Source organism: Seriola dumerili, unplaced genomic scaffold, assembly GCF_002260705.1.
Source record: "Seriola dumerili isolate Sdu_G_001 unplaced genomic scaffold, Sdu_1.0 BDQW01000025.1, whole genome shotgun sequence".
Lineage (NCBI taxonomy): Eukaryota > Metazoa > Chordata > Actinopteri > Carangiformes > Carangidae > Seriola > Seriola dumerili.
In genome coordinates this window covers 20,231,283-20,251,481 of record NW_019174280.1, presented here as the reverse complement: position 1 = coordinate 20,251,481, position 20,199 = coordinate 20,231,283, and the positions used below count along the sequence as shown (strand labels likewise).

At 41.7% G+C, this 20,199-nt stretch overlaps 1 protein-coding gene across 1 annotated transcript in view; it reads left to right on the top strand.

The window, feature by feature from the left end:
* Nucleotides 1-20,199, top strand: part of cnih3 (cornichon family AMPA receptor auxiliary protein 3) — a 60,313-nt gene that overhangs the window by 27,508 nt on the left and 12,606 nt on the right. The gene's annotated exons all lie outside the window — the stretch shown is intronic.

Below are 20,199 nucleotides of genomic sequence, written 5' to 3'. Positions count from 1 at the left end.
GCCGCAGACGTGCTATCACTGTGCAGCTTAAAGGAGAATACCACCTATTTTAAATACTGATGTCTGCCAGTCCAATTAACCTTTGTTTCTATGAAAAAAACATTTACAAAGCCAGGAAGTAGACAGCTTCTAAACCTGTGATGAAATGTGTTCATCATCAGCAACTAAATATATATTTAAATATACATATATATACTGTATATATAGAGAATGTTATTTTTCAATTTTTTTCATCTTTTCTAATATTGCACAGCAAGTTAGAAGTGGTTAAATCCTATCATCTTACAGTGTATATATGTCATTGTACTGCCCAACCCGACTCCACTGTGGGAGGTAATTGACAAACAGCATTATACTGTGGCTCCAGAACTGAAACGAAGAAAAATGGCAAGACAGAACATCTTTGCCAAGTGCCTCAATTTCCTTTTTTCATACATCTGGTCGAATTCACACATTTTAGAAGCGATATTTGCACATTTTAGGAACTATATTCTTCCTCTGTGGCGTTCAGTGCCTGTCAGTTTGGATGCCCGAGGTCTTGATGCAGGAGGATCTGCTGCATTGTGCAGGTTTTTTTGTTTTTTTTTTCCTCACTCCTCTAAAACTATACAGCTCGCTCCAACTGGCACAATCACGCCGTGGTGGTCCTGATTGATTTGGTTCAAAGCGTTGGCTGCGTTTCTTTATGTTGGCACACCTATTTGATAGTCCTCACCGCAGACACACACACACACACACACACACACACACACACACACACACACACACACGCAGGGGTATGGACATGTGCCATTTGTGGCGTCAGTGGAGTGTGTGGTGTTCTGATGGGGTTTGTGCGGCTGCAAACCCATGAAGATGACAAAAGCTTGAAGGGGTATACTGTGTCCTCTACTCCCAACTGTGTGTGTGTGTGTGTGTGTGTGTGTGTGTTAGTCATTAGATGTGCAGTTTTGTGGCTTGAGCCGGCGCGTTGTCACAGCAACTGAGCGAACCTGAGTGTACTCATTAGCGCTCTTCCTTCCTTTATTTTTGGGCCTGTCTCAACCCTTTTCTTCACCCTCCTCCTCCTCCTCCTCCTCCTCCACCTCTCCTCTTCTTCTCTGCCCCCCTCCCTCTCGCTCCACCTTCCTAAGTGTAGTAATGAGTAGGTGATGGAGGATGAGCACAGCACGCAATAGATGTTTATTTCAAAGGTCCCAAGGGCATTCTGTTTCTGAATCGCCGTCGCGCTGTTTTCAAAACTCAACTTTGGCTGCTTTTCACTTGTGTCATCGGGTGATTATCAAATCAGGGAATTTTAAAAAAATAATGTTTGCATCCCTGTGGAGAGCAGTCGTCGCAAGTTGTCACAGAGAGAAGAGGGAACAGGTTACAGTTTGAGACGACTGTGTGCTTGATGAGAACTGTGTCAACCAGCTCTCTCCTTAAGACTATAAAGAGCTGAAGGGGAACTGGAACTTTTAACATTTATGAAACACTAAGCGCTAAAAATCCAACAGCGACAACCACTCTGCCATGAAATCTACTCTCACAAAGATATTTAAATGTTCAGATTTAGCTAATACTGTCAGAAAGGTGATAATCCTACATTATGTTTAATATTGAAGTTGTAGTGGGTGGGTGGTGTTTCGTGAGACTGCATTATATTGATCCAATTCTAATACATTGTTCACCTTATTTGCTGTACATCAGCAGGGCAACATGTCAGAAGCCCTTTACAGTATAATGTATCCCTCTGTCAAAGCACGAGTCATGGCAGAGCTGTCGGTCTTTATGAATCCGTTTACCACTATCGTTGTCTCACCTGTCTGTACTGTCTGGGTTTAAGTTAACTGGACACAAACACAGACAAACACGAAGGCTGAAAGTTGGAGGGAAAATACTTTAATAGTGAAACTGTCCGACACTGTCAAGCTCGTGCAGAAGAAATGCAGAAGATCCAAACTTAGGAGGCAAAACTGGTAGAAACTTAGACACAGGAAGAAAAACCAGAAAATTCCAAAAACATGCAAAGTCCATGCAGGGGACGCTTCACGCAGGTCACACAGGTCACGCAGGTCACACAGGTCACACAGGTCACACAGGTCACACAGGTCACGCAGGTCACACAAGTCACGCAGGTCACGCAGGTCACACAGACACAAAACAGACGAACGGACAGAGACAGAGGGGAAGACAGAGACTTACGTACAGGTGAGACACGTTAGGGCGGGGCACGAAATCACTGAGGAGGGAAACACAAGACAGGAAGTAACGTAACCTTGAGACACACATGGGAAGTAATTAAAAAAAATAAAACAGGAAACAAACAAATGTCCAAACATAAAGTAGTCAAACAGAGAGTCAACAGAAATAGTCCCCTCAGGGCAGATCATGACATATACTTGATCATGGTCCAAACTGCCTCTGACTTCACAGCAGCTCTGAGGCCGAACGCATCCAGCAGAGCGGACGCCTTTCATGTGTTCACATTATGTTCTAGTCACAGAGCTCGGCTTCACAGTTGCAGAAAAAAAAATTCAACTCCAGGTGTTCTTTGAAAAACCAAAAACTAAGAAAGGTGTCCTTGTCTGGTTTTTTCTTTATTCGTTTAATTAGTCCAGTCGACTTCAAAAAAAAACAAACAACCAAACAGTTGTCATGTGTCCTCCCCACGACCTCCACACACGACAATGCTTTTCATATTGATCTCTGATAATCAAAGTTACTGGAGCTGTGTGATCACGTGTAGCCTTTCCTCTGCACATTTCCTGCATGAGCTGATGACGTGTTGGACGGTCTCTGCGTCTGATCTGCTCTCAGTGGCCTCTGGGATGTTAGTTTATGATGAAAAGTGTGATGCAAAGGTTTCTGTGTGAAATTCTCCAGTTCTCTCCTAATGTTACTCCTGCTCCCTAACACCCACACCTTGCTCTGTGCAGATTATGTAATATGTAAATGTCTTCTTCGCTCTTTTATTTATTTAACCTTTATTTATTCAGGTAAATCCCACTGAGACCGAGATCTCATTTTCAAGAGAGACCTGCATGTGCATAAAAAAACATAATAAAAACAATTCATGAACAGATAAAAAAAACTTTTTTTTTACAAACAGTTTAAATAACAATTTATGAAATAACAAAATCGTAATGACAATAATACATAAGGGAAATTTTAAACACATAAGATGCTAAGATTATAAAACACAGTCTCATCAGTTAAAACAACTGCATTCTGTGTTGGGAAGGTTTCAAATCTTATTTCTGAAACATTTTTTCCAGACAAATTATTCAAACTTTGTACCAATTTATTATGAACGCAACCTTTCTCCTTTTGTAACTGCAACCCCACCCCCTCCTGTCCCCTCCCATCCTCTTAATCACTCCCCACACCCCTCCTACCTGAGTTGTGTTTCCAGTTGAGTCACAATACTTTCTCCAGTATGTCCTTGCCAGTCTTACAGTCCTCCGTACTACTGCGTGGGCTTGCTTTAACTGAATCATATGTTGGAAAATATGTTTTCTTTTCATTAGTTTAGATGCTTTATTCCTATCATCCCACTTCCTGCATCTGTCATCGCACCATGGTGCTGTTTTTATTCAAAAAGTGACACCAAGAGGTCGTGACCAAGCGTCCGAATGTGACGACTTGGGAGTGAGACTGCCCTCGGTCTGAAGTATAAACTTTGCCTCCAACTCTATCAAAAAGGATTTAGTTTCGATTTTCAGAGCTCTGGGGCTTCTCAACTCACCTATTACACATCCTCAGCTCCTCTTCTATTAAAGGAGAAAGGTAAAACAGAAATCACCCCCCTTGCAGCCGCTGAGCCTGTGCTCCTTTACTCTTACTGCCTTGGCTACCGTTACTATTCCCACAACAATCACTGTCTTCGCTTCCTCCATCTGCACTTCCATGTTGCACCCTATTAACAGGTTTCCACTCCACAAGGCTCTCCCATACTTCACGAACTTGTCCTCTAATGATTTTTTATTTGCTTTATCAGATCGTCTTTCTTTACTCTAACCTTCTCTTCCCGCTCTGCTTCCTCTTCACGCCACTCTCTCCCCTTCCTTCTCTAACCTTCACAAAACCTTCACAAAATCCCCGGAAAGATGGGCTGGAAAACTCGACACGGACAAATAAAGTGAAAAATAATAACGAGCAGTTACAATACATTACACAAGTTACATCACTATGAGTTGAGCTGAGTTGAATGATGAAGTTTCTCATGTCTGCCTCCTGCCACCTTCCCAGCTCTTGCGCTCAGGCTTCCTCACAAATTAATGTGACAGTGAATTTGCCTTTCTAGTCTTTATCGCCCGCCACATACAATAGATCCTACAGTGATAAACGTTGTTCACGGTCGGTTTAATGTGTCTGTGAAAAGGCTTCATTGCATTTTTCACTGCACTGAGCTGGAAGCTTACGTCCACTGGGATCCTATCTGTCTGTACAAAGCTCCTCCGGCTGCCGCAAGCAAAGGCTGGAACTTAAAATAACCAATTAAAATAAGTAAAAGAGAAGTGACCAGATGAAAGTATCATTGGATTGATTGCACTCAAATTTGATCTTCTTTTGATACGAATCATATCATTAAAATACTTTAGATTTGATGAAAGTAGCAACACAAAAGACTTTATTTGAAAAACATCTGTTTTATTTATTTTATGTATATCTTTTTATGATGTGAGCTTTGATTGTTTAAAGATTTGATGAAATGAGGAATTTAAAAGTAAAGTAGAAACTACGCATCTTTAGTCAGTGACCTCATGAAGCGATCAGGGTTTTCAAATCATAAATCTCAAAAATGATTAACCATAAAGTTAAAGAAATTTTAATTATCAACTAAAACGACCAAATAAATGTAACATCTAGTTACATTCTTAGTGTTTTAATGTAGATATGATTATATTACATCCAGATTTATAAAACAGACACTATAATGAAGGTAGTTGGAAAACTTTGCTGGAGGATGGTGATAATGTTACAGCAAGAACAATCAGGAATGTCTCAATGAAAATAACTTGTGTATGAAAATATATTATTGGTAAAATGAAAATGGCAACAGGTAGCCTGTTTCCACAAAAAACCATGAACACAGGCTGACATTAAAATCGTGTATGTCACTGCTATTTCCCAAAGACAAACTATTTAAAAGCTCATAACGTTTGGCTGCTGCCCAAAATAAATAATAAATCACAACGAGTTCAGCAGTCCAAACACAGAGTCTACATCGTGCCTTGACGAAATATTGAGTTTAAAATATCTTCACATTATATGTAATTAATATTTTCCTCATACATTATATATTTCACCCACCCACAACCCATCTGCTGTTAACTAGCATGTTAGCATGTTCATAGGAAGTTCTGCTCTTGCTTCCAAAACTAACTAAATACACGCACACGAAACACACCCGCCACACTTGTGCACGTGCTTCAGATTATAAAAAGGAAAATTATGCAACTGCCAGACAGTAAGTCAACCAAAGCAATAACAATGGCACCCAGTCTGTTGCTGATAAAAGGCTGCACATGTGTGATTTCTTCTCTGTGATCCGTCATGCAGCAGCTGTGTAAGTTCTCTGTCACTCAAAGTAATGAGCTTATATGCAAACCACAGTGGTTCCTTGATCCCACGCACCGTTGCCAGGAAAGAAGACCTGAGAGGTGGTGAGAAAGGTGAGAAAAACAAATGGGGGGGGAGTAAGAGATAAGAAGGGGAGGGGGAGGGGGAGGAGGGTGGTGAAGGAGAGAGAAATATAGAGGGGGAATCAGGAGAAGAGGAGGGGACAACAGAGAAGGGGGAAACTCGTCTTGCAACCACTGTTAGCAGGAAATGGATATTAATAGTGTGCTGCGCGACTTTCACTGGAAACAGCCCAGATTTCCATGGTTATAGTCATAGTAAAAGAACATATTGTCTGAGATTTATTTCTGTTTTACAAAGGACATGTTCAATTAATAGTGTTATTGGTGCTTATAATAGTGACTCTCTAGTTACACATCATGACAAAAAAAAAACACTCTCTGTGTGTCTCTGAAGAACCTAAACCATGAATTTCAACAATCTTGACACCAGAAATTTAAATACTTTCAAGTCAATAACAGTGACTGAGGACTTAAAGGAGCTATTTGTAAGCTTTGCTATCGCTACATAGCTAATGTTAGCATTAACAGCTGTTTACTTACCAATCTAGAAGAAACATTGCGAGTTCAGCATCAAATTAATTCCTTTACTCACCATCAGCTGTCGCCAGCCACTCACAATAGCTGCTCAGAGGGAGGGCGTATTATAACCTCTTGTCCTGTAAACGCAACGATGGGCTAAAGTCTGGTCCAGCGACAATCACCACCATCCGCTCCCGCCAAGGAACCACGATTGACGGTAGGGAAGACTTACAAATGGCCCCTTTAAATCAATTACATGAACTCATTAGGTGGGGTAACTATGTTAAAATAGACTGATGGCTGATGAAACACTGATGGAATCAATAGTATTATACAAACACTAAACTTCCACCTGTTCAATCCTTTTCAGCAGCAGCATGTACTCGACTTTTTATTGAGCTCGACTGTGAAACAGATGTGGGGCATTAGAGGAAAACTGTGCTCACACATGAAAGAAAAGGTTTTACACAGAGTACCCTGCACCTGCCAACAGCTGGCTGATTCTATAAGGTTGTCAGGAAGCAGACAACACAAATTATAATATATATATATATATATATATATATATATATATGCAGTGCAGATAACACACAGCAGTGGTTTTGTTTGCTATTGCATATGACAAGAAGAAGAATTTCCCAAACATTGTACAAACACTCCATGAGGTGTCACCTCCATCTAACCATCTGTCCATCCAGATGCTACTTTTAGGACTTCAGCATCCCTCCCTCCATATGTACGTATAAGGTCATTTTTCTTGGCATACAACTTTTCACAAACTAGATTAGCTGTGTTGAGTGCAGCATTTACAAATTGAAGCACTGCAGCATCGTGGTGTGAATTCTCTCCAGGAATATAAAGTCAGCCGGTCAGCCTGCCTGCTGGAGCTCGCTGTAGATTCAAGCCCAGGGCAAAACAGCACTCAATGCATTCTGAACACTTCATCAATATTCTTGAGGATTTATTCGTTAGCCACTTAGCTGGCATGTGGCGGGACAACCTTGACAGTTCACATCTACTGCGTGACACGATAAGATAAATCAGCAATTCTGCACAATATGGGCTTCCTGTTTGCTTAAATCTGATAAAGTATAATAAATGAGGATGATTTTTATCATAATATAAAAAGTTGAACAGGAGTTTAACATATTATCACTTTTACACCAACAATAACCATTCATTTTGAAGTAACAGAACTGCCCCTGCTGCTTTTCTTAACGTTAACCATATGTGCTGAGCACATTCAGTCGGACCCCACTTTGAGAACAGACTGTATACAACTGTAAACTGTTTTTCAAGTTTCATGAATGGAGAGGATCCAAACACTGGAGTCAACACTCTCAGCTTCATTGTTTTGGTTCGCTCTCATCGCTCCTCATAGTGTCGTCTCCACCTCGCACCTCTCTTTCACTGGTCAACATAGTGCAAGTGGTGCTGGGAAGGGCACAAGGCCTAATCCTGAATTTGTGCCCCTTTCCAAAGTCTTTTTTTTTCTTCCTTTTTTATGTGGGAACACCATGTTAAAATGTGTCTGGGGGAGAACTTTAAAAGGTGGCTAGGAAACTATGAACCTGAAATATATTAGAGCAGATGAGCTGGACACATATACTGACCTGCATCTCAGGCTCTGCTCCTGTCTCTGCCCTCGTCACTCTGTCCGTCCCCCGAGCCGCCGCAGGTCACTTTCTTTGCCGGCGTCATTGTAAGAAGTCCCTGTCTCTGGAGCGTGCAGAGCATTGCCACTTTTTCCTCACACCTTGGTGTGTGGCTGGTTCTAATTTAACACAGAATTACACAGGATAAGCTGAAGTCTGTACATGTCAGTGTAACCTGCTGTAAATCTGCTGTGTTAATATGGATGGTTATAGTATTAATGCGTAGTTATTTAATTGTTTGGAAGCTAAAAAACATCCAGTTGTTTCAGGCTCCTTCCTTCCTCCCCTCCTACATGTTACTGGTGTCAAGGTGAAGCTTGCTCCATGTTCCAGTTACAGCCAATCAGAGTTGAGGATGCGAAGGAGTCAGATGAGAAGGGGAGGAGGAGGGTCCCCTGTGGTTGCCATGATGCTTTTGAAGTTTTTGTACAAAGGTCTCTTCGCCTCCTTCTCTCCCTTACCCCCCCCCCCCACCCCCCTCCCTCCTATCTCTTTCTGAAACACTCCCATTTGCATGCGCCAACATACCCACATTTGCTGTCCATATACAGTATATAGACAGACCACAGCAGCAGGGCGTGCAGGTGATGCAGTCGGTGTGAAGCGTGTTGTCTGATGTGGGGCCACCGAGGGCCTGTCCTGCATACTTGATGATAAAACTCTGTGAAGTTTGCCAACACACAGGACACAAAGGAAAACTGGCTGCACCGCACAGATGGTGGTTCTGTTTGTGGGATTATAGCTTTGAATGTGTGTTTGCTTGTGTGTGTGTGCGTGTGTGTGTGTGTCCATGACAGACAGAAAAATGTATGGCCAGAATGCATCATTTTGTATCGTCACGTGTGTCTTTCAGGTTGGATTAAAACTACTGCAAAATGTGGATGTCAGTCATGAGATCTTCTTGACGAACGTGTAGATATTTTTAAAACAGTGAGGGAAGAGGGAAGCATTCAGGCCGGATCTCTTTTTATCTATTCAAGGTGAATTCAATTCCCAGGGTTACTTATAGCTACTCTATGCATCCTATCAGGAAGCTTCACAGAGTTAACTGTCACTGCTGCTGAAGAGGTGTATAATCCAGGTTACTCAGATACTACTAAAAAGTTACTTGCAGCTTTTTTTCCGTTGCATTGTTTCTGTGTGCTTTTCATCGAATCGGAAGTCATGGGTTCGTGCATCGCACTCAGGCATCAAACATTTGTGCACATACAAGAATAACAGCTGTGCACTTTCTCTTTACCACTGCTGCTTCTGCTGCCTTCAGGGACGAGGCTCTCTTTATGTTTAGTAAGCACTCGCTGTCTGAAACCACCTTCAGATCGAAGCTGTTCTGTATAAACAGTACATGTTACAATGCTATGTATAACAATAGTGATGACATTCTTATAGTTTTTCATATTGTCAGCCAATGTGTATATTATTCTTTCAAGTTTTACATCCAAAGTCGACTCCTGCTTTATGGGAAAATAGGTGTGTGTTAATGTGCGTATTCATGCATGTGGGTGTGTGTGTGGACATTTGTTTGAATTCAGATTGTTCTACATGTGAATGAAGAATCCTTTGAATGAACCGGATCATTTCCCTCTGCAGCTCTGTAGTGATGGGCAATTTCCTTACAAGGATCCCAGAGTGCCCTATTATCATTATGTGGCTGTACTGTTATTTATAGTCAATTTGTTCTCATAATGATAATAAATAAATGCAATAGGACAGTTGAAACATATTAATGGTAGAGGCAGTGTTTTAGTTCAGGGCAAAAGATGTTCAGTGATGGAGGCAAAGCTGCATTCCTGCTGCACCATTGCTCCGGCCCCAAAGCAATTGCTTGGAAAATTTAAACAGCATTCTCCTCTTAGTCATTCACAGTCACAAGCAGCGGCACTGTGAGGATGTGTAGGCCTTTTGAAACAGTGTTGCTCTGGGCCGCGCTTAATTACTGTTATTTGTACATCCCAGTGGAATCGTTATAGACAGTAGACCCTGTAATCATCGTCACTTTCTACCCGGTTAGCGACAGCACTGGGCTCAAGGAGGACTGGCAGCATGTTATTCAAGAGACCCCTCCAACAGGGAGTCACTAAGAACTTGTATAATTTGGTTTTGTTTATTCACAAATAGAAAACATTTGATTTTGCTATTCTTATATCATTGATTGATTGAGCTATTCTTATTCTTCAATAATTCTGGGGCTTAAAATATCAGGTTTTGTCCTGCTGTTGGTGCTAGGGGGGAAGTCATTACCATGATGCATTGTCATTAAGATCAAATGATTTTATTCCATGGAAGGCTGGATTTTCTCCCTTATATCAGGGTAACACACACATTTTGGTGATTGTAGACTGTCGTCCTGTAAAAAAACGAGCCCATAGGTCGTCTGTGCAGCTGGTTATTACGACTGTATGATTATGATTGTTACGTTTTGTTGCTAGGCGACATCTAGTGGCTGTAGTAATTAAGACAGCGGCAAAGGGAAAAGTGTGGTGACGTATAAAGAGAGACAAAGTCTGAGTCACGAGGAGGTTGTGGTGGATGGATGAGTCAACAAAACACAGGAATATGACACAAGAGAACAGTGTTCGATTCCCGTGTCAAAGTAGCAGTTCATGTTGTTTCTATTACCCATGACCGTTCGACAAAGTTAACCACATTGTTATTATTGTAACCATGGCAACAAATACCATCTAATGTTAAGGAAATACTTATCGTAACCCAAATCGCGATCGTTTCCAAAAACCTAACCAAGTCGTTTCTGTGCTTAAACCTCACCAAGCCATGAACGTTATTGTAGTAACCATGGCGACGAAGGCAGGCACACCGCTCTCAGTACAGTCCGCGTGTTTATTATTGTAACTGTGACAACCAAGGTCCGGTACGCCTGCTGCCGTATAGGCGCTATGTCAGGAGACACTCCTATGGGTTGTATCAGAGGGTTGAAGAAAAATGACCCACACGGTCGTTGGAGGTTGGAGGTCTAGTTGGATGATTGACCAAAGTTTTGGTTCAGGAAGGAAAAACAACATCAAGTTGGCACCAAAAAAAAGTTTATTCATCTTCCAGGGACCATGAGTATCCACTTTTGTTTCAAATGTAATTTGACCCAAAGCTTATGTCTTCATGTCTTGTTATGGACCATTGTGTTGGACCGACAGTTGGAGTCAGTAAACACTTAACTCTTAAGAGTTAGTTTTCACTACTAGCGAATAATATCGCTGTAACAATGGGATGAAATTGGTGCTGATGTGGCCACTACTCAAAAAAGAAAGCCATCTAAAAACAACAGGGGTATTCCTGATGCATCTTTAATGGCCACCAGTGAACACATTTTCAGAAAACAGAACAGGGTATAATCACATTGAATGGCGAGGCCTGCCAAAGACGAGGGGATGCAGAGGAAAGAGTGGGAGAGGGGGACTCATTAGCTTGTCAGAGAGTCTGTGAATCTCTGCTTTAACAGGCCAGGCAGAAAAACCAAAGGGGGAGGCAGAGAAAATGAAAGTGCTAGAAACAACACTGAAATTGGAACAAAATACTCATGCCCAGAATCCCTTGGAAGTACGATCACAGAGGCCAATTCTGAAGTAATGTGCCCGTAATGTGGAGGTCAAGGTAGTGGATGGGCGTGCAGCACATCTGACTTATGTACGATCCACGATAACCATGATCTTTCCCAAAACCTTAAGCTAGTATTTCAGTTTGCTAATGATAACAACACCATATATCACCATCACCACAACCTTTAGATATAGAAAAAAATCTAAACATTTGTCAAACATTGGCACATGACAATAAGGTTAAGAATGAAATCATGGAAGGAAAAACACCAAACACGGCTCAACGCAGACTTTCTTGGCAGTTGCCCCACGGCTATAATTAGTGTAGGTTTCATTCTAAGGAAACATTAAGACCTTCGATGAGATTAAAAAGCAAAGAGGTAAAAGAGAGAATCCATTATCTTTACTGCTGTTGTAACTACACAAGAAAACCTCACACACTCTTTCACTACAGATGATAGTGATTTAATGGAGGATCCACGCTGCTCTGACGGCTGCTCCAGTTCTGGTTTTGTGTTTTCGTCAAAAACACTTATATCAGGAACTCCTTCTATAACCGACTCATCTCAAGTGAGATTAGGATCCTGTCACATGCTTTCAACAAGACATGAAGCTCCGTGTCTGTGTATGTGTGTCTGTCTAAGTCAGACGGATATTCTGCTTGGCAATCCTCGCTTTGACGCTCAGCTGAAGTCTTTCATTACAAAACGAGACGTCCTACTTTTGATTAAGTGATACTGACATCTAAAAAGTCAGACTTTGATTGATATCTCAGTTGTCTCGACAACAAAAATACCAGATGTTTTAGGTGAAATCTCAAGAATGATATCGAGTGACTGGATTCATTACTCCATATGTGGTTCGTCCCGGTGACCGTCAGCTTCTCCCAACTGAAGGCGATATTGCATATGTCGCCAGTCTCAAAACTCCACCCGAGTGTATGAAGGCTTTTAGAAGATACTGAGGCCCGGGGCGGCTGTCCTCTCCAGCTCATGCGGAAAGAAAATTTCATCAACTCAATTGCAAAAACAAGACTCTTCCAATTTCATGCCTATCATTCCTGCCCTCGGGGTGAAAGGGCATCAGCGGGAATGCTACTGAATACTGAAGCGGGTTCAGTTTATTTGAGCTGAGGAAGAGGAGCCTTTGATATTTCAGCTCAATGAAAAACTCGGCAATCAATGAAAGTAGTCCTTGAGTATGGAATACATCACCGCTGCCGTGTCAGATCATTATGTGTTGAAAATGTCCATATTTTAGTAATTTAGCAACTGGCATATTATTTCCATTAATCCCAGTAGATTTAAAAAAGATTACAGCTTTTAGTGTAAAAGAAAACTAAGGTTTATATCAACTCTTTGTATCATTATTTCAATTCTCAGTCTCTCTTGAGACCCTTGTTTATTTCAGCACTCTGAGTGGTTTTGTTGGTATGGCCTTCCTTTCTCAAGTGCCAATCAGCCCAATCAAAGCCTGAGAGTTCAGATAGCGAGTAAATCTGTGTCGCAGCCACCCTGTGCAGTCGGGATCTGTGCTTCCATACATGCTGCTGCTCTGCAAAGCTGCACAAACAGGTGGGAGACAAACCAGTCAGAAAGTGTGTAGAAATGAAGCTGTGAAACTGGTGTGCTCGCTCAGCCACACACTGAACAAACCAAGTCTTTTTTTTCCCGTCTCATCTCTTGTATTCTCTGTTTATTTATTTCCTTCATTAATTGTGTGTGTTGCTCTGTGACCCGGTGCTTTTACCCTGCATGCCTCAAAGCAGGCACTGCCTGGAATGTCACATTTGAAAAGCTCTCCAACCTCTTTTCAGCTGTGAGCGAGCGCGCTCCATGGCGGGTGGCCTTACTAATTGGACCTGGAGAGGTTGAGGGCGAGACGCGGCGGCGGCCCTGCCAGGTTCCACTTGGGCTCTGAAAGCAGCGTGGGTAGAAGCTCTCGTTTGCCATGCTGGATGGTTGATTTGCAGTAAGAGGTGTGAGAGCTGTTTGCCTCAGCACCGGGGTAATGAGAGGAAAAAAAGAGCATGTGAGAGTGAACAAGAAGAGACTCTTCTTTTTGGAGAGGGTGACGGTGGTTACAGGTTGGATGGAGGAGACGAGAGAAAAAAGATGAATTCTTACAAGATCTGTACTGTCATTTATTTTGCACACACAGATTTTTATCATTTTATCTTGGTTTTCTGATGAAAATGTTTGAGCTTTCTTCACATTTTAGTCATTTTATTGTTGCTGGTCAGTCAATAGGGAGATATTACTCTTTTATTGTCATGATTTTTTATTAATGTGTTTGTCTTTTTGACTGTTCTGAGGCAACGAGTTACCGGCTGCATTTTTAGGTGGGGAAAGAAAAATGGTGGGGAAACAACAACTACAAACCCACCCACTTAAATGGCTGTGTAGGACATTTGTCCGTATGCTCAGACACAATCCATAGGTATGTACCAGCTGCATATGCACTGGACATAAAGGTGCATGGCGGAGTCAGGCGTACCGGACCTTTGTCGTCATGGTAATCCTTATAATAATCTTGAATAATAATCTTAACACGGGTGATAATGTGACTGAGTTTCCTCAACAAGCCCCTCACCGACCTGGTGAATGTGACCTGGTGAGTGTGAGAGGCTGCAGGGGCTCAAAATGCCGCACAGAGAAATGGGACAGCACTTTGTGGCATATTACGTAATTTTATTTCCTCCCTTGGCTTCCTGGAAAGCACATTTGAAATTCATCATCATGCCATCATAGGACAAATAACAAAATTCTGGGTAGACCAAAATTATACTGTCATATAAACTTTCTTTCATGCTTCTTTGTTAACCGCTCTTCTTCTATCTTCTTCTTTTTCTCACTTTATTGCAGTTGTTTACTTTTTTTTTTAACACTTCTGGGCATCCCCTGGTGACCATGGCAACCCCCGTATTTAACATCACAACACTATGAATTGTGGGAAATTCCCTTAGGCAAAGTGTTATGGAAATTCTGCACAAAGGGCTCAAAATGTCTGCATGAGAGCTCTTGTGCACACATGATTTTACAACGTTTTGCGTTTAGTGGGAACGTGTCTCAACGTCTGAGTCCGTGAGTGTGGACATTGGGACTGGGCCGAGGAACAGGAGGGGAGGGGGTCGTCACAATGACTTCTGCTTTAATGAGCTGAACTATCACTGCAGGTGATAAGAAGCCAAAGGAAGCACATCATTAAACCGTGCATGCTGTTTTCTGTATGTGTGTACGTATGTATGTCACAAGGTTCCTATTTGACACTTTCCCTGCGTTTTATTTGAAGTGTTGATCCATAAGAAGATATATCTGTCGTTTTAAGAACCAAAAAACATCTCAATGTAGTATTACATCTCCTCTCTCAGGCTTCTCTCTGGAGCTCTAGTAACAACAGGTCGGTGAGCCAATCAGAAGAGAGGAGGCTCTGAGCCTTTCTTCTGATTGGTTGACTGTTTTCTGAGTGATCTAATAAAAAATATAGCAGATTTCAGGTAAAACACTCAGAGAAACCAGATCCTGCCAGGTTGAATGTTGGGTCCAGGTGGGCGGGGCTTCGGGCATGGCTGAGGGCGGTGACTGCTTTGTTGTGACATCACAAGGTTACAGAAGTCCTGACGGCTCATTTCTTCTGAATACAGGTGTGCATTTCTGTGTGGACTGAGCACTAGAACCTAGACCTGCTTTATAATCAAACAACACATGGAAATCTGCCTTTATACAATATGGGACCTTTAAAAAGAAAACAATCACTGATACTCTCCAGCTAATGAGAATGAAGACGTCCCATAGGCAGCAATGGTAAAATGGTAAAATGGACGTACGACAGTGTAGTGTTTATTTCTTCCTGCTGTTTTCTACAATTGCTCCAACGTTAGAAATCTTCCTGTTTTGTGCCTGGAGATATGTCTCATAAATGATGCTGGGTGAAATTAATCATTACGCTGTAGCAGCATATTCAAAATATCGACCTATAGTTCAGATCGTTTTCAGAGGCTGTTTCTTCCTTCATGTAGTCAGACTTAACCTTTTCTCTGTTGACAGAAAGAAACCAGTCAAAATCTCTTTTTTCCACACCTCCTTCCCTCTTTCTTTGCCACTCTCCTGCTCCTCTTCCTCACAGTGTACAAATTCATACATAATTCATGCAAAAAAAATCTGGATTTTGCAGCGTTCTAAGCGGATTTATGAGTGTTTATTCCTAATGGACATTGGAGATAATGATATCCTCAGGAAGTGTAAGTCATACTGAATCTAAAAATACGTGTATCATGTCTGTGTGAGTTATGACTCCAGAAGAGTGTGAAACACTTTTGAAATGACGGAAAAAAACTGTGGGCTTCGACTGGAGCCTGTTTTTTCAATTTTTTTTTTTTTTGCCTATATTTGTTCACATTTTTGGCAAATTGGAACCAAAGCGTATATTTGTACTTTCAAAAAGGAGACACTTCATTCTGAGTCAACAAATAAACTTGGTTGTCTATCATACAGAGTGTTGTGAGCTCCATTGCGTTGCAGAGTGCAGAGACGCTGTGTGTCTGAAATATAGATCCTCACATGAATGAATCCTTGTCGGTGTTGCTGCTGAGTGGATCAGATGGGTGTAAGGGCAGCCCCCAGGCACCGCAGCCTCAGAAACAGATCTCCAGATCCAGCCAGACACAGTCCCATATGGGTCCTCCTGTCAGCGCGCACACACACACACACACACACACACACACACGGCTTCACAGGATCTGCTAGATAGTCTGTGATTGAAGGAAGAAAATAGTTTGTTACCCATTAGCATGGAAATTGAATGTATATGCTCCAACACACACACACACACACACACACACACACACACACACACACACACACACACACACAGACATATCTAGTTTATAGTGAAGATGTTCACTGAATATAAAGGAGTCACAGCAGGGTCATCAGATGTGTACAATGCAGTGTGTATGAGTGTGTATGAGTGTGTGTGTGTGTGTGTGTGTGTGTGTGTGTGTGTGTGTGTGTGTGTGTGTGTGTGTGTGTGTGTGTGTGTGTGTGTGTGTGTGTGTGTGTGTCACAACAAAATGAGGCGTAAAATGAAAAATAAAAGCTCAGGAGGGCTGCAGTGTCAGGTCTGGACCCAGACCTGGTGGGTTTTGACTGATAAATACATTCAGTGTGTTTGTAACAGTAAACAATAAACACAGACGCTGTTTTTGTGCAGTTCAGCATAATTAGACAATGATTTATGTAACGAAGTTCAACACAGCTGTTCATACAGATGGGTCGGACCGCGCAGCAGAGCATGACAGTTTGTTTGTGGTCAGACCATTGGATTTAGAGAGCAAACAGGACTCTCTGCTTCCTGCTAAAACTGTAAAGAGCAGAATGGAGTTTGGTGTAACTCCACAGCCGACCCCCGAAGGGTTTACACTGTCTTTGTGCAAGGTCCAGTCTGTGCAAACTGCTGCAATTACAGAACTGTGGCTTGTCCATGGACCCAGCATGTGTCTTTAAATGATGATCGTCCTCCGGTCTGCAGGACCAACATTTTTAATTAGCTGATGGAAACACAGGAGCAAATCCTTTCTTCCAGGTGCTGCTTTACCTCCAATGTCCACCCGAGGTAGCCATGTTGTGTTCTGTCTCCGTCATGGAGGATGAATACACGGATAGTGCGTCTGTGTCCAGCGGCTACGTGAGAAAAGCTTTTTTCTCTGTACCACCGCTCTATTTTTGCCAGAGCAGCTTGTGTTTACATTTTAAATTTGACAATTTTTTTTGAATTAATATTTAATCGTCCTATGAATTGTTAGTGGCTCCACATACATGTTGCAAAAGTAGCTTTTTCTTGGTGTGACACAGGAGAAGGACTGCTGCAGGTTTTCCTTCTGCTAATATATAGACTATTTAGAAAATGAAACGCAGTAGATATTGGAACAGTAACAGAGACGAGACAGAGACTTAAAGACCTGCCTTCTTCTCAGAGACACAGTTTGTAGCTCCAATAAAGGAAATCAACACAAAGATGAAGATGAATGCTGCTTAAATACTAGATTGTACAAATATAAGAAATATGAGCTTAAACTAGATTTATGGTAATTATTTTAATATCCATGGGCTTCTGGTCTGCTACAGATTTGTCCACAGCACAAACTACAGTGTTGGGAGTGTTGCAGTGGTAACTCCTGGAGGGATGAGAGCGCCTCATTATGCAGATATCAGTGGTTTTGGATAGTGTCCATGAATCTGCAGAGGAGACCGGGGGCATGTGAACCAGCGAAGAGTGGCATGATCCCTCACTGGCTTCCCACCAACAAACAGCTTTGAGCCAAATAAATACAGAGTTTGAATTAAAGAAAATATAAAGTTTCATCAGTTGGCTACTCTGGTTTGAGTTTAAGTAACCAGTTTTTTACTGGACAATGGAAACATCCCATATTGTATAAAGGCAGATTTCCATGTGTTGTTTCATTATAAAGCAGATCTAGGTTCTACATTAATACTGTGAAAGTATCAAAGCCTCAGTCCACAGAGAAACGCACACAGCCTGTATTCAGGGACTGAGCCTTAAAACGAGCCGTCAGGATTTCTGTAACTTTGTGATGTCACAACAAAGCAGTCACTGCCTTCAGCCACGCCCCAAGCCCCGCCCACCTGGATCCACCACCCAACCTCGCAGGATTTGGTTTCTCTGAGTGTTTTACCTGAAATCTACTATATTTGCCAGTGAGCCAATCAGAAGAGAGGCTCAGAGCCTCCTCTCTTTTTTTTCTTATGGATCAACACTTCAAATAAAACACAGGAGAAGAGGAAAATATGAACCTTTAAAACATGACATGATACATACAATCATAAACCGTGCACTTTGCAGAAGACTAGCATCGATAGCTCTCATGTTTTCATATTAAATGCCTAAACTTTGTAGTTATTTTACATTCTTTAACAAGGCAACTTGGGGACACAAAGCCGTTTTCATCTTGTTCACATCAGATTTTTATGCTGTTGTCTTTAAAGTTTTATGTCCTTCTCAGTGTTGCGTAGTTACTGCAGTGACAGATCATGTTTGTACCTTCATCCAAGCGCTGTCAGCCAACAAGCATTAGGGACTTGAACGAGATGAGGACTGAAAAGGCAGAATGTAAAGCTCAGTGTGACTATTTGTTTTTTTACAAGCTTTTTGTCTGTGTGTGGGGAGGGGGAAGTTTGTGTGTGTTCTCATCCATGCACTGCATCTGAGCTGCACTGGTGTGTGTGTGTGTGTGTGTGTGTGTGTGTGTGTGTGTGTGTGTGTGTGTGTGTGTGTATGTGTATGTTTGTGTGCACGCAGCTTCCCTGCTATATGTGTGAAAGCAAATGGATATATTTAGGTTTTGTCTTAGCAGCAGTTTTCTGCTCTCACACTGTTGAAGAGCTGTTCAGTGAAAACATGTTTTTCTGTCATTAGGAGGCATGTTGCCGTCTGAATAATGCATCCTGAACACTGCCTTGTTACGGCCGCATATACAATAATGTTCAAGGACCAGAATGGTACCATAATGCTTCGCCCTGTATGCTGTTAAATATACATGAGCAGTGAAGTGGCTTTCTTTGTGAATAACATTAACTATAGTGGTGAAAAGCTGCTGCAGATTTCAATAAACTAAGTCTATAATTTGTGTTTTTCAGATGTTCACAGGGATAAGCATGACATGTAATTAAACTGGCCAAAGACTCGTCCAGGGTGTAACCAGGCTTTACTGGTTGCGTGCCAACTCCTGTGGTAGTCAAATATTCTACACGTGTTTAGTCTAATTTGAAGTGATCATTTGCAACACTGTCAGTCCTTAGGATGCAGCTACATCTGTTGCTAGGCAACAGATGTTGCTGCATCCTTACCTCATCATTTTGAAGTAGAAAGTTTTTTTTAGATTACCGCATACTTTCTTTTTTTTTGTTTTTTACTGAATACAAAATGAACGATTGGCCATTTAAATTGTCCTGTTAAACAAGTTAGTTCAATATTTAACACTGCAGGAAGTGTTTTTCTTATGGACAGTGGAAGACGCTGTAAACATACAGTATATTATGTCTTTATTACACATGCAGACATTCATTTGGAGTAATTTTATGTCTGATATTAACGCTCCTTTCAGCTGCTCTTTGGTTTCTACCCACTTCTGGAGAAAATCAGGGCAAGATTAGAGTATGGTTCTCAAGGCTTCACCATGTTCCCCAGCTAGTCACTAACTGTCCGTCGTTTGGTGCTGAGCATGTTCTGTATGGTAGGTCGACGTGATCACAATATTGCAATGCAACGCTATTTGCATGCAAATTGCAGGGAATGGCAGGTTAACGCCACAGCATGCTGTTGTATGTTAACCACTTGGGTCACTCAAGCTGCCGATGACTGTAAAACCACTCATCCGATTCGTTGATTAATATTGTAACAGAGGTGTTTAAAATTTAAATCAATAAATTTGTGATTTGTGTCTTTATTCGTCTTTTATTTACAGTGAGAACAACTGTTATCCTGTTCTGATGAATGAAACTGATGGCAGCCGTATTGACTTTCTGCTCACTGCTGTGTTATTGAACAGTGCGTAAAGAGCTGAGACAGTGAAAGTTATAAAATGGCAGATCACCGATTAACAAACATGATTGGATAGATCAGGACATGGCTCAATGTGAAGATACCAGCCGTTCAATATCAGGCAAAGATAGACCTACCACTCAATTCATGCAACTGTCAAATGGCAAGAGCTGCTGCAGCCGCTCATCACCATATCATTTTGGATAATCCCCAAAAGTTCAATGTCTTTTACACTTTGTGAAAAAACGAAATATGGCAGTGAACACAAGAACTTATATGAAAGAA